The sequence below is a fragment of the Limulus polyphemus genome, unplaced genomic scaffold (assembly GCF_000517525.1).
Source record: "Limulus polyphemus unplaced genomic scaffold, Limulus_polyphemus-2.1.2 Scaffold568, whole genome shotgun sequence".
NCBI lineage: Eukaryota > Metazoa > Arthropoda > Merostomata > Xiphosura > Limulidae > Limulus > Limulus polyphemus.
In genome coordinates, this window is record NW_013666178.1 from 448530 (window position 1) to 461284 (window position 12755).

Genomic DNA, 12755 nt, shown 5'->3' on the forward strand with positions numbered 1-12755 from the left:
AATACCTATAGAATGATAGGTTTCTTTTTTGTGAGTGTAAAACACTTAAATACACCAGCTCGATTTTGCTTGTTCTATTCCTTTTGTAATGTTGCAGACTGGATTTTCTGTTCTGGCTAAGTTCAAAGGTAGCTATAGGGCAGAATGAGCTGTCCAGCCACCTGCAAGTAAAGTGGCAGCTATGCCAGATGCTGCAATGGCCAGCAAAATCTTTGTTTGTTGATAGACTTTTGCCAGTAACAGTACCTCCTTGGGCATTTAAAAATACTATTCCACCTTGGCTATTCTCAACCTTTTGAATTATCTTTTTGCATGCTCTTTCTTGATTTTCTACCAGAAGAGGTTCATTGTAAGCATTAACTATATTCACTATCTAAAGTATATTCACTATTTTTGTTCACTACGTTGTTCCTTGAGTTAATTTGAGCAAATGATATTTTGAGTAAAGAAACCTTTCTTTATATACATTATCCTCATGATATAAAACGTTCCAAAACCTTTAAGAATGTTTTATTTCAGAATCTTCTATAACATTTCTTAATCTCGTCGCAAGAACATACAAGAATGTTCACGAAAAACGAAATTGATTCACCAGTACTCTCCCCACTCATGACCTTCCTCATATCATTTTGAATGATTGTGTCAAGTTTGGTGATTGGTCAAAAATGAGGAAAAGTACTCAATGCAATAACATAGTTTTACACTGCAGCCTCCGGATATGAAATTAGATGGGGGGGGGGGGCTGTCCAATCCCTTCCCACATGACCTCCATCATGTCATCCTGTATGACTGTGTCTAGTTTGTGTCAAGAAATGTCGAAACGTATAAGGAACAGATTCATACACATACACATATTGACGTTTATATATATAGATTTACTTTGTGGTAAATTTTCGTTTACTAAATTTATAATTTATTTGTATCTGTGAAAGTGATCTGCTTCAAACACATTTACAAAAATGTTTTCACTACTTTTGCTTATACTAGAATTTCTTATTGCATGCTAAATTACAGATTCATATAAATGTTAATAACGGTTAATTATATTAGTCGATATTTTCATACGTAGTTATAAGTAAATAGCAGAAATATTACCCACCCTCAGGGCAGGTATAACTGATAGTTCCGGAGGAAGGCTATTGGACCTATGGCCCAAACAAAGGTCTGCGGTATTTTCTGGAATTGTCTGACAGTTCTACAACAATGTGCTGATACTTGACAATCAATAATGTTCACCATTCATGAAAAAAATAATATTTTATTAACATTTTAGTTTAAAAATGAGCTATAATCACAAAGTAGATTTTATTGAAGTATTTTTTTGTTGCCTTGATCTTCTGTTGCAACACTCATGAGAATTTCACTAAAGAAAAACAAATACTTTTTTTTTAAGTTTGTTTTTTGGCCGTTTTATATTTGAAACTTATTAATTTTTTGTAATTTTCATTGGCTAAATCTGAAACTTACTCCTTTTTGTTTGTAATTTTTATTGGTTAAATCTGAAACATATCACTTTTGTGGAAATTTCAATTGTTCTATTTATTGCTCTGATAAAAAATACCGCCTAGTTTGCCCCCCCCCCCCAAAGGCACATCGGTATGTCTGCGGATTTACAACGTTAGAAACCGGGTTCCGATACCCGTCGTGGGCAGAGCACAGATAGCCCATTGTGTAGCTTTGTGCTTAATTTTAAATAAACAAACAAACTGCCTAGTTATAAAAATATTACCCAGTTATGATTGGTGCGGTATTTTCCGAGATCCGAGTTTTGGGCGTATACATCGCAAGCTCTATTATAATAAGATATAACTTTTAGAAAATAATCAAAATCTCTAGTAGAGGGCGACAGGTAGTTAATTTTTTTCTTAGGTCTGATATTTACGTTGTAGTATTAGTTATGATATTGTGAAATACTACTGTTTAACAATATACATCTACTGAAAGTAAAATTTTGTTATTAAGGTAAGGCAAACAAATTTGTGAAATTAATTGTGATGTTATATTTTTAGTGCAGTCTGTTTTGCAATGCAAAAATCACAACCAATACCAGTGGTAGAACTAGAAGTTAGTTATTACCTTATTGAACGGTTATTCTACTCACTAGCGTCATACTTGCTTGAGTCACACTCAGCTGTGTTGAGCTAACGTCTACAGCGCCAACTTCCGTTTTTCAGATTAGTACTACACTTTCAAAATACAAGAGAAGAAACAGAAGATTACTAGAACTTGGAAGAGACTGAGGAAGCAAGGCAGGATTTTGATAGAGTTAAGGTAAAGGTTTGGTATTAACAATGAGAGTGCTGGTTTATGAGGGTATACAGCAGTAAAATTAAAAACTGTGGAGACAGGTTCCGTTAGAATTCAGATGCCAGTCTGCAAAGGCAATAGAACTTTAGAAGTTAGAACCTTTAGCTACTTGCAGTTAGGAACTAGATGATTACTAATTTTGCACAGTGGGGTACTTTCTTATTATATATATATACTGATAAAGACTAGATCAAGAACTTGCTTCACAGGTGCTAAAGCACAGAACAGTACTAACAGTTATAGTAGTGGTATCAAGGAACATTCTCTTTTATAATTGTAGTGCAAATGATGTAAGTCATCAATCAGAAGACCTTGTGAAATAGCAAACTGTACTTTTATTTTATGGTTTTGTTAACCATTCATTTATTATTCCTTCTGTCATTTAGTTCAACTATGAATTTTTATTTGTATTAAAGCACTAACTCACCTTCTATCTAGAGCATGTTGATTGTAAATATGCGTGTATGTATTGTGGAACTGGCATAAACATCCCTACTGATGATGCATAGATATTAATGTTGTGAAAGATTTTAAGGTATAACCTCATGGTCTAATCACTAAATAAAAAACCTTCCTTGTTCTTGAAAATGAGTTAGTTTACAAGATTGCAAGAAGGAATTATTGCTAATTATTAATCAACATTGTTCTTGATATTGAGAAGTGGTTTAATTTTGGAACATTGTGTTATTTTTTGTCGAATAGGTTTTTTCTTTTCTAGTTGGTACTATCATATTTTTTGAAATTAGTAACATTAAGATTTATGTTGTATTGCATATTTATGTTTGTATCTAGTCTTGGCTAAGCATGGATTTACTGATTTTTGTTGTTGTGAATGATAACATTTGTATTCTAGTTATTTGAAAGTTTTTCATTGGATTTCTGTTGTTATATTTAATAAGTTGTTTTTGTTTAACTTGTGTTGTAATGGCATTTTGGTTAGAGTGTTACACATTGCTAAAATAGTATAAAGATCTTCAGAGGTTTAGGGTTAAAAATAGATGTATGTTCTTTTGGGAGTACTCCACTGGTCTAGATTCAGAAATGAATTATTTTTGACATGGTCCAGGGCTTAAGTGAAAAATTATCAAGGGTAATTGTTGGGGTAACAGTTAAGCTGATTAAACTTACAGGACAGTTTTCTAGGTAAAGATCAAGTGTTTGCCAGAAATGGGCTCACACTAAGTAGACTAGGTAGCAGAATGTTTCGAGAAACTCTGAAAAATTTCATTAAAGATAGTTTAGGTTTGTATAGTGGTGAAGGAGTTTGGGAAATTGTAAATACATAAAGTATTTTAAGTAATAGGGTAGCTAGAGCAACAAGGAGATTGCAAGCAAAATTTAGAGCTTCACAAGTTAAATAATAGTTTTATAAGAGTCTATCAGTTTGAATGATAAACATAATTGAATTCAAATTACTTGCTACTGTTAGGAGTATTAGGAATAAAATAGATGGCATAGAGACTCAAGTTAAAATGGAAGACACAATGCAATTTGAATTTCAAAACATGGTTAGATATGGATAATATTGATAAGAATTATTTTGAAAGTCCAAGTTAGAATTTATTTAGTAGTAGACTTTAAAAGGGGTGTAGTGGCTCGCTGTATAAGAGATGAACTGTGCTCTGTTGGGACTGAAGACATAGATAATTTTAGTTAAGAGGTTCTCAGATATAGGATGTTTTTAGATGGCAATTGTTATACATTATCAGATCAGACAAGATATGCCAAACAGAAATCATATAATAAGGTTAAGGTTGTTACTTAAAACAATGATACTGATGCACTAATTATGGGAGACTTAATTTAAGATATACTGATTTTTGTATAGAATCAAATAGGGAGGGAGAGAGATATCTTAAGTGATTCATGATGGCTTTCTATACTAAATGGTTAGGGAACCAACCCAATGGATAATATTTGGGGTTTATTGTTAACCACTATTGAGGAAATAGTTACAAGAGTTAAGTGGGGAACACTGAGATAAGTGATTATTGCATAATTAGGTTTGACATTTTTGTGTTGAGATCAAGAAAAAATAAATTTGATTCCTGATTTTCAGAAAACCAATTTTGAGGCTGTGAGACAAGATCTATCATTAGTAGAGCTGGGCAGTTTAATCAATTACATATGAGTAGTGATTACTTTGATTAAGGTCAACATAAACTAATCAAACAATTAAAATTAGTGTTTCCAATTACTATTATTTTTGATTATCCTAACAATTAATTAAACAGTTGTCATAAAAATAATATACTAACCAAAATTAGAGTTTCTGATCATTACTATTTTTGATTATTCCAATTATCCTTAGTATTTAAGTACAAATCTATATAATGGGCTATCTGTGAACCATCTAGTTTAACCTTAAGTTTATTCAGCTTTGGTGATTTGTGGAAAAGGAGTTCATGACTCAAAGGTCTTGGCTCAATTCCCATTCCCAGCAAACTTGCTTTCCCTGTTTTTGTTAGTAATGGTAATACTACTAAGGATATTTACCATTGTTAGCAATTTTTTGAACTGTTCTCTAGTCTGTCTGACAGCACCCACTAACATTTTCTTTTTCCTAAACTGCTGACTTAAAAGAAAGCAACCAGCTGGCAGCACTTGCCACCAAAATTTTGTTTTTATTCTGCTTGTACGACTATGGTTTGAGGAATACTTTACTATTTTATTAATCAAATGTAATTGATTAATGAGGTCATTTATTAGTTGATTAGCAAATATGACTAACTGCCCAACTATATATATATATATATATTAGTGAATTGGAATAAGGAGTTAAAAGGTGATTCCAATACAATATCTTACCTCAACTCGTATAATAGCTTTTCTCTATTCTTATTGCCCTCTACATGCACAGTGCAGTGCCTCATCCCCTCAAACTTCTGATACCTTTATTTTGGTATATCAGCACATGCTGATTCTGTTACTTGTTGTTTTTCACTTTATATTTTACAGTTTTGAAATATTTATTAATTTATACATCATTCCAGTTGACACGCATTCTGCATTTTATATTACTACAGCAATTAAACCTACTGTATCTCAGGCTTCAGGCCCTTTTGCTTTTGATGTGGAGGTCTTGGTTTTTCAATGGAATTTTAAGAGTCCATCCTTTAGCTGGCTGTCTCCCAAGCCCAAACCTAAAAGTTTTTTATCTGGTGAATTTGAGCTATTTAAAAATGATTTAAATAGCACTTTTTCTGCCTCCTTTCTGGAAAGAACAATCCCAGTTTATGACTGTAGATGCTCCTCAGCTGTCCTTAGCCTTCTTGGATGTAGTGCCACAGATATTTATGCTCTGTTTCATATTATTCCTTTACTTTCCTACTATATTTTTTTCCTTTTTTCCTTCACACACATATTCCTCAGTTGTTGGGATCTCTTTGGTAGGAATGCATGGTTAACTCAAGGGCAGTTATCCATTTCCTACTTACCAGACTTACTGATGGCACTATTTTTACAGTTGTCAATTTTTAATGAGTGTCCAAATAATTGAAAGCAAGGGGGAGGCTGTTTGCTAATGCCCCACCTTTTCTGCCTGAGTTTCTGGTTTATTGCTGAATCCCACATTGCCAATGATACTGGGGTTTACCCCATGAGTTCAGTCACAGAAGGAGTACATATGACCAGGTTTTTGCACCTATATTAGAATTTCACCTCGGATCCTTGGATGCTTTGGGTGTTAGCATAAGATTTATCCCTTTAATTCCTTCATATTTCCCCTTTATCCTCAATTGCTTTCTCCTTCCCACTTCCTTGGAATCCTCTTTCTGGCCATACTTTCTCAGAAGTGGTTCAGACTCTATCCAGGATTGTGATCCAAGTTGTTGGTATTTCCTAAGAAGACTAGGGCCTGGTGTCAAGTTATAGATCTGTCATGTCTTAACCATTTTCATCAATCTTCCTCATTTTCACAGAGTCCTTCTACATGCACAGGTGTGCATTTACTCCTAGTTTTTGAACGACGAGTATTGATGTCATGGATGCTTACTTTCACATCCTTATTTCCTCAACATTTGGTATGGCATTTCCATCCTATGTTTTCTGTTGGGTAGTGGTAGCTTTTGCTCAACTACATCATAAAGAAGGTTTGTGCTCCCATCCTTAAATGATGTTAGCTCCAGCCCAAATATGCTGCTCACAAACACATTCAGTTGCTTCTTCAAAAAGAATCTCATGTGAGATGGCTCATTCAGTGGGGGTAGCCTTTCTTCTTATCCAAACCCAATAATTTGTCCACTTGGGAATATTTTTCACCTCTTCCCCATTCAGACCCAGCATTCCCCTAATCATTTATGATCGAAGAAGCTCATGGTTCAGTCATCCTTCTTCCTACTTCTCTTCTGGCCAATTTTGCTTTCTGGCTCTACAGAGACAACAACATGCCTGGTGTTCCTCTTGCACCTCCATAGCCCATATTGCATCTTTTTCCATATCTTTCTCTTTTGGGTTTGGGAGCATTTATGGATTTCATGAAATCATGGGTTATTGTTTTTTGGTGAAGATGGCTATGCAGATATATATTCTGGAGCTGAATGCTGTCTGTCAAGCTTCGTTTCATTTCCTGCCTTTAATATGAAGCAAGGTAGTCATGATCCATTCCAATGGTTGTCTCTTGTTGCAATTGACAAGGAGACACCAGTTCATGTTCATTCTGTTTTGAGGATGTTGATACTCCTGTTCTGGACCCATTCACACCATACATGCATTTTGATGTGTCATGTTCCGGTTGCTTTGATTCTTTTTGCTGATTAATTATCTCATCTCAACAAAATCCTTCCAATAAGTTCTGGTGGTTATACAATTAGTGGGTACTCCTCTTCTAGAAGCATTTGCCACCCATTATCATTTCCAGAATCTCCCTTTTCAGTCAATGGTGCCACATCAATTGGCTTTGGAAGTGGACACCTTCAGTTTGGATTAATCCTACTTTACCTGTATGCTTATCTTCCTATATGCCTTCCTTCCCATGTTTTATTCTTTATCTACTTCACTCCATGTTGTATCCTTATCATTGCACCTTTCTGGCCAGGCAAATCTTGGCTTCCAGTCCTTACCCTCCTTCAGTTGGCACCTTCATTACCTTTCCCTCTTTCCCAATATCTCCTCCATCAACCTCAGTCACTGGTGTATCATCCTGCAGTTGCCACACTCCAGCTTCATGTATGACTTTTGTCCAGTTCTTTGCTATGCAGTATAGACTGTCTGCATAAAAATCTTCCATCCTCATCTAGTTAGTACATCTTTCCTCCCTAATGGTGTATCAGAGAAAATGTCATGCTTTTTACCATTGACCTCCCTACCTGTCCAAGTATTCTTCGTGTCTTCAAATTTTTTACTTGACTGTTTCACAATGATGCTTCAATGTCTACCATTTCTGATTATTGTGCAAGCTTGTCAAATACATTCAAATTTTTCATGTTCCCGCAGAGAGTTTTTCTGTTTGACCATTTCTATTTCGTTCCGTTTCTTCCAGATTCTTTGTCCTCTTCATCCTATGCTTCTTTCTGCATGGTATCTTAATGTTATTATCCAAGCCCTTATCCAGTCCATTTTGAAACCTTGGCTAATTGTTCCCTATACCATTTCTCACTCAAGGCCTATTTCCTGCTCTTTTTTTACCTATGGTTGTCTTTGGTCTGACATATTTGTCCTTGATGTATTGTGTGTTCATTATCACCATACCTATGTTCTCCTGTATCCAAATCATAGTTCTTCCCAGTACATCAGTGGCTCGTGAAGGCATTGTGTCTTTTCCAACACTTTCCATACCTTCTGTTTCTCAATTGTAATCCCATTCAACTCTGGATAGAATTCTGTTGACTGTGTATGTTCTCAGGTGTTATATTGCTGCACAGCTTCTTTCTGTGCCTCCCATTTCTGTTTATTTATCTATTGGAACCCATCCTCTCCTAGAGATATTTTCTCTACCACCCTCACAGGTTGGATTTGCCATCTTATCAGATTGGCTTATTCTTCCTGATTCCCAACATTTTTTTCCAGGCATCATCTCATCAAATATAGCACTTGGCTCTTCAAATCCATTGCCCTTTGGAAGACATCATCCAGGCTGGCATGTGGAGCACATATCCTTATCATCTGGATATCATACACTGCCTGTTGCCATACTCCACACATCAGTTCAACTGTGAGTGGGTAAATGTTTTATATTTCTATACTTCCCTTGCAGGAACATGAAATTTTCCATATTAGATCACATGCTGTGGCAAGTGGTGACTGTCCAGGTATACTAATTCTTAAATCCACACTGTATGGCCTTTAAAGTTTATAACACTCATTGTTTAGAAGAGGTGTTCCATGATACTGCTTGTAGATTCATCCTCGTGGTCTATTGCATCATAATTATGCTTTTTAGTATAGAGTTCCATGGTCACCCCTTGCACTTTCTCTGGTGTTCAATGCTCTTTCCCTCCTCTTCCAGTGTAGTATAAGAGTCCTTGCCACTTACCAGCATTTAGCCACTGTGGTGGTGGACCATGGAGGCTTCCTTCTATGTGGGACTCTTTCCCCCTCAGTTGAGAGTAGGGCAATGGTGTTCTGCCAATGGAGGTGGTGTGTACTCTCTTCCTACCATAGACCAGATGCTAATTGGTTTTAGACTGGAGAAAATCACCATATGCAGTTCATCTCTCTGGCTGGGAACCCTCCTTCCTACTGCAGCCTGGATATCAGTTTCTGGATGTGCTGGTGTTGGATGAAGCTGGACTGTCCAACATAAGTTCTCACAATGTGGTTGGGCTGGGACTCTTCTCCTACCATGGGCTGGACAATACATTCCCAATGCTGCTGGATTTTGTACTGGAGTTGATGCTCCACATTGCATTCTACTTTCCTACCTTCGCCTGGACGTAGAGTTCCCGGGGGACTATTTTGGGTTGTGTACTAGGTATGCACACATGTGCCTGCTTGGATTTTTGGAATGGAAGGCTTCTTTCCCTTCTGGTTCCTGGGCCTGAGGTGAAGATGGTAGGGACCCTCCTACTGTGGTCTGAATGATCCCTTCTTGGTGCTGCTGGTTTTGGACTTCCATTGACCCACCGATCATGATTCAATGTACCTTAGCCATTCTACACCAATAGCCCATCTGGGTGTTATCAGATGTGCCTCTTTCTGACCATTTAGTGACACAATCATTCATCAAGGGTGAAGAGTATACCTATTTAGATATACTAAATATATAGAATATAAAGTTTCATCTTTATCGAGGTGTCGCACTCCTTGGGTTCTCTTCATATACTCTCTGATGGGTGCTCTTCTAGGTAATTTTGCACTAGTCCTTCCACCTTTGCTATGTGGGCTTCTAGCTATTATGTGAGAGGAGGTAAGATATCATATTAGAAGTTAACATTTTACTACACTGAAAATGTGTTTCTGTAGATACTTACCTCCATTCACACACACACACACATACACACACACTTTCATTCCTCCTCACTTCCAGTGCTTCTTTGATTCCAAGTCTAGAAGTGAAGATTGAGTTCTACAGCATAGGTGGAGTTAGCTGCTCTGGGAGAGTATGTCACACTCTTATTAGTAGAGGGTTGTCTCATATTCATTTGCATGCTACAGTGCAAATGTACCACATCAAAACACATGGAAGTAGGTGGGAGTATCAAGGTCAGTGACAAGCAAAAATTGCACATATAGTAGGAAGTGGAGGTAAGTATCTATCAGAAATACATTTCCAGTGTATGAAAATGTTAACTTTGTTAATTTTTAAAGACAAATGGTTTTAGTTCATGATAGGATGTTCCTAAAAGAGTAAAAAAATGGTGAAAATTTTCAAATGGTAACAAAATGTTCCTTGTTTTATTGCTAATCAGGTGGCAACTGTATCCTGTACCATTAACTAAAGTGCCATATTTGAACATGGACTTGTATCTAATACCTATATATTTTGCTTGAGCTTTACTTTTAATAATTTCACTGAATATGCAGAATTTATGGCACTCTCTTTCATGGTGTTGCCTGAGAGATTTTCAAAATTTCTCCTTTTAACCTTTAAAAATAGCTTCCAAAACATACTTCTTTTGCTCATTTAAGCATTGGTTTGATTTTTTCTCACTCCAGTCTTTTATTTCCCTTGTTGAAATCTGTCATGTGACACTTTCTACTTACATGAATGTGCCCTCTATCTTGGTACTGTATATAAACTTTTCATTCAGATAATATTATCACTCGATAAAGTGTTTGCTAACAGGTTTCTCTGTACTTTGACCATTGGAGATACTTTGAGCATTTTATGTGTTACCTAATTAATTTTCATAACAAAAGTTTTTTTTTGGCAACCCAATATATGGAATGAATTCCAGGATTAAAGTTTCCAGCACAGAGGCAAATCAGGTCTCTCCTATCCCACCTATGATATCTAGCATCACTTAAGAGTCAGGAGGGGTGTGTTCACTCTCAATTGAGGCTGTCCATGACCTTATTTGTAGTGAGATGAAGATATCCTGAGAATTCTGGAGCGAGAATTTAGATTCACTTTTTTTTCCAGTGCTTTCCTTTATTCTGTTGGCTTCTCCTGAGGCCAATTTGGATCATCTGTCTCTGGCTCCTTTTCTTCGAGTCTGCATCTTCCTTGATGGTGGAAGAGTCTGAGGGTAAATACTTAGTTATACCAACATCTGATATTGCATTCCAATGCAATATATCATCAATCTGGGTGTCTTTTTCAACACTTATCTCAGTTAAGCTCAGCTGACTCCCATCCGGCTTCATATTATGGAACAAGCAGTCTGACTCGTATCATGTTTCCTCCTCTTACTGCACAGATGGTTCTTTCTCTTTGGGGGATCTGCTCATCACCTGAATCCCTCATTCCTTGTGATGAGTGCACATTAGATCCCTTCAGTGGTCTCTCTGTGACCAGTGGATCATGAATGGTAAATCCACTGGATTCCACTATCTCCTTATTCAGGATCAACATCTTCGATCTAAAGTGGTGGAACAATACTACAATAGCTGTTTCTCTGTCATCACCTTGTCCAGAGATTCATCTCTTCACGGATGCCTCCATTCAGGGATGGGATGCATATCTCAAAAGGTAGGAATTCCAAGGCCTATGGACAAACAATGAGGCTTCCCTACACATTATTGTTTTCAAGCTTCTTGCTGTTCAAAGGGTTATGTCTCAAGGTCTGGACTTATTGAGGGGAAAATTGTCATGCTTCACTTTGACAATTCCACAGCAGTGTCTTACATTTCCTGTCAAGGGGAACTCAGTTTCAAACCCTGGATCTTCTTTAGTGGACCCACTCCTAGCATATCCTACTAGCTTGCCATATTCCAGGGGTGATGAATTTGGTGGTAGATCAATTGTGTCAAACTAACCAAATTTTCCTGTTAGCATGGTTGCTGCATCATAAGGTTTTCCATTAGATTTGCTCTTGGTTTGGGACACTGATGATCGATGCATTTGCCACTCATTCAAACAGTTAGGGCCCTGAAGTGCTATGCTGCCTACACTAACACCTTTAGAAGTGCTAGACAATGACTTTTTTATTCATTGAGATCCTTCAGTTTCTGGGGTTTTATCCCCAGTTACATTGTAGAGGTGTGTGTGAAAATTGATCCATATCACTTATTCTGGGCTCTCTCTGAAGGTGAGAGGATTTTCGTGAGTCATGTCTCATCAGATTCATCACATTTCTATATCCTTAGTGGCCTGGTTGAATTGCCCACTGGAGGACTGGTATGTGGACCTCCCCAATACTTTAATCTCACATTATTGGCACGATCTGGCAGTATCTTCCTTTGATGGTTTTCAACTACCCCGTGTAGCTAGCTTAACCTCATCCGCTAGATTATAAGGAGGTGCAAGTATCTTCATTACTAATATTGTCTCTTTTTTTTACTTTCTAGAGTCCCTTACCTCTTTTTCACAGAATCCCATTCTGTGGTGAGTGTTGCCCAGGCAGGTGTGCTTTTATCAAACCAATTCTGCACCAGCAACCATTAAAACAATATAATTTATCTAGGTTTCAACAAGCTCTGTAGAAATGAGGTGTTTCATAAGTCCACCTAGAAGCTGACCGGGTGGTATTACTGTAGTATGCCGGACTGCCACTCATGAACTATCACGAGTAAAGCATAAGGGGATCCCGCCAATCATTAGATGGAATAAATTGGGTTTCAGTTTGTGTTTAAAGAATTTAAGGAACTTGGTTCACCTATTGCATTGTTTTCAGAGCATTATTTCTCAGGACTTCCCATTGTGCATTACTCTCCCCATATTCTACTAGTGGAGCTAGGGAGTCCTTATCACACTCAGTTTCCAGTCACTTTGGTGTTGGACAGAGGTTATTCATCCAGAGTGTTGGAGTGAATTTCCTCCACTCTTGGAGAAGAGGGCAAAGTTGGGGGCCCTCCTACCCAGGACTCTAGATGGTTTTTCCCCCTAGGTGTTGGTAGGAGAGATACCA

At 37.1% G+C, this 12755-nt stretch overlaps 1 protein-coding gene across 1 annotated transcript in view; it reads left to right on the forward strand.

Annotated features, from left to right (window-relative positions):
• Nucleotides 1–1867: 1867 nt before the first annotated feature.
• The window catches only part of LOC106459152 (L-carnitine dehydrogenase-like), a 63778-nt gene continuing 52890 nt past the window's right edge, over nt 1868–12755 (forward strand). Inside the window, exons 1-2 of the mRNA XM_013918746.2 lie at nt 1868–1962; nt 2175–2271. The gene's annotated coding sequence lies outside the window, so the exon portion shown is untranslated. The remainder of the gene's footprint in view (nt 1963–2174; nt 2272–12755) is intronic.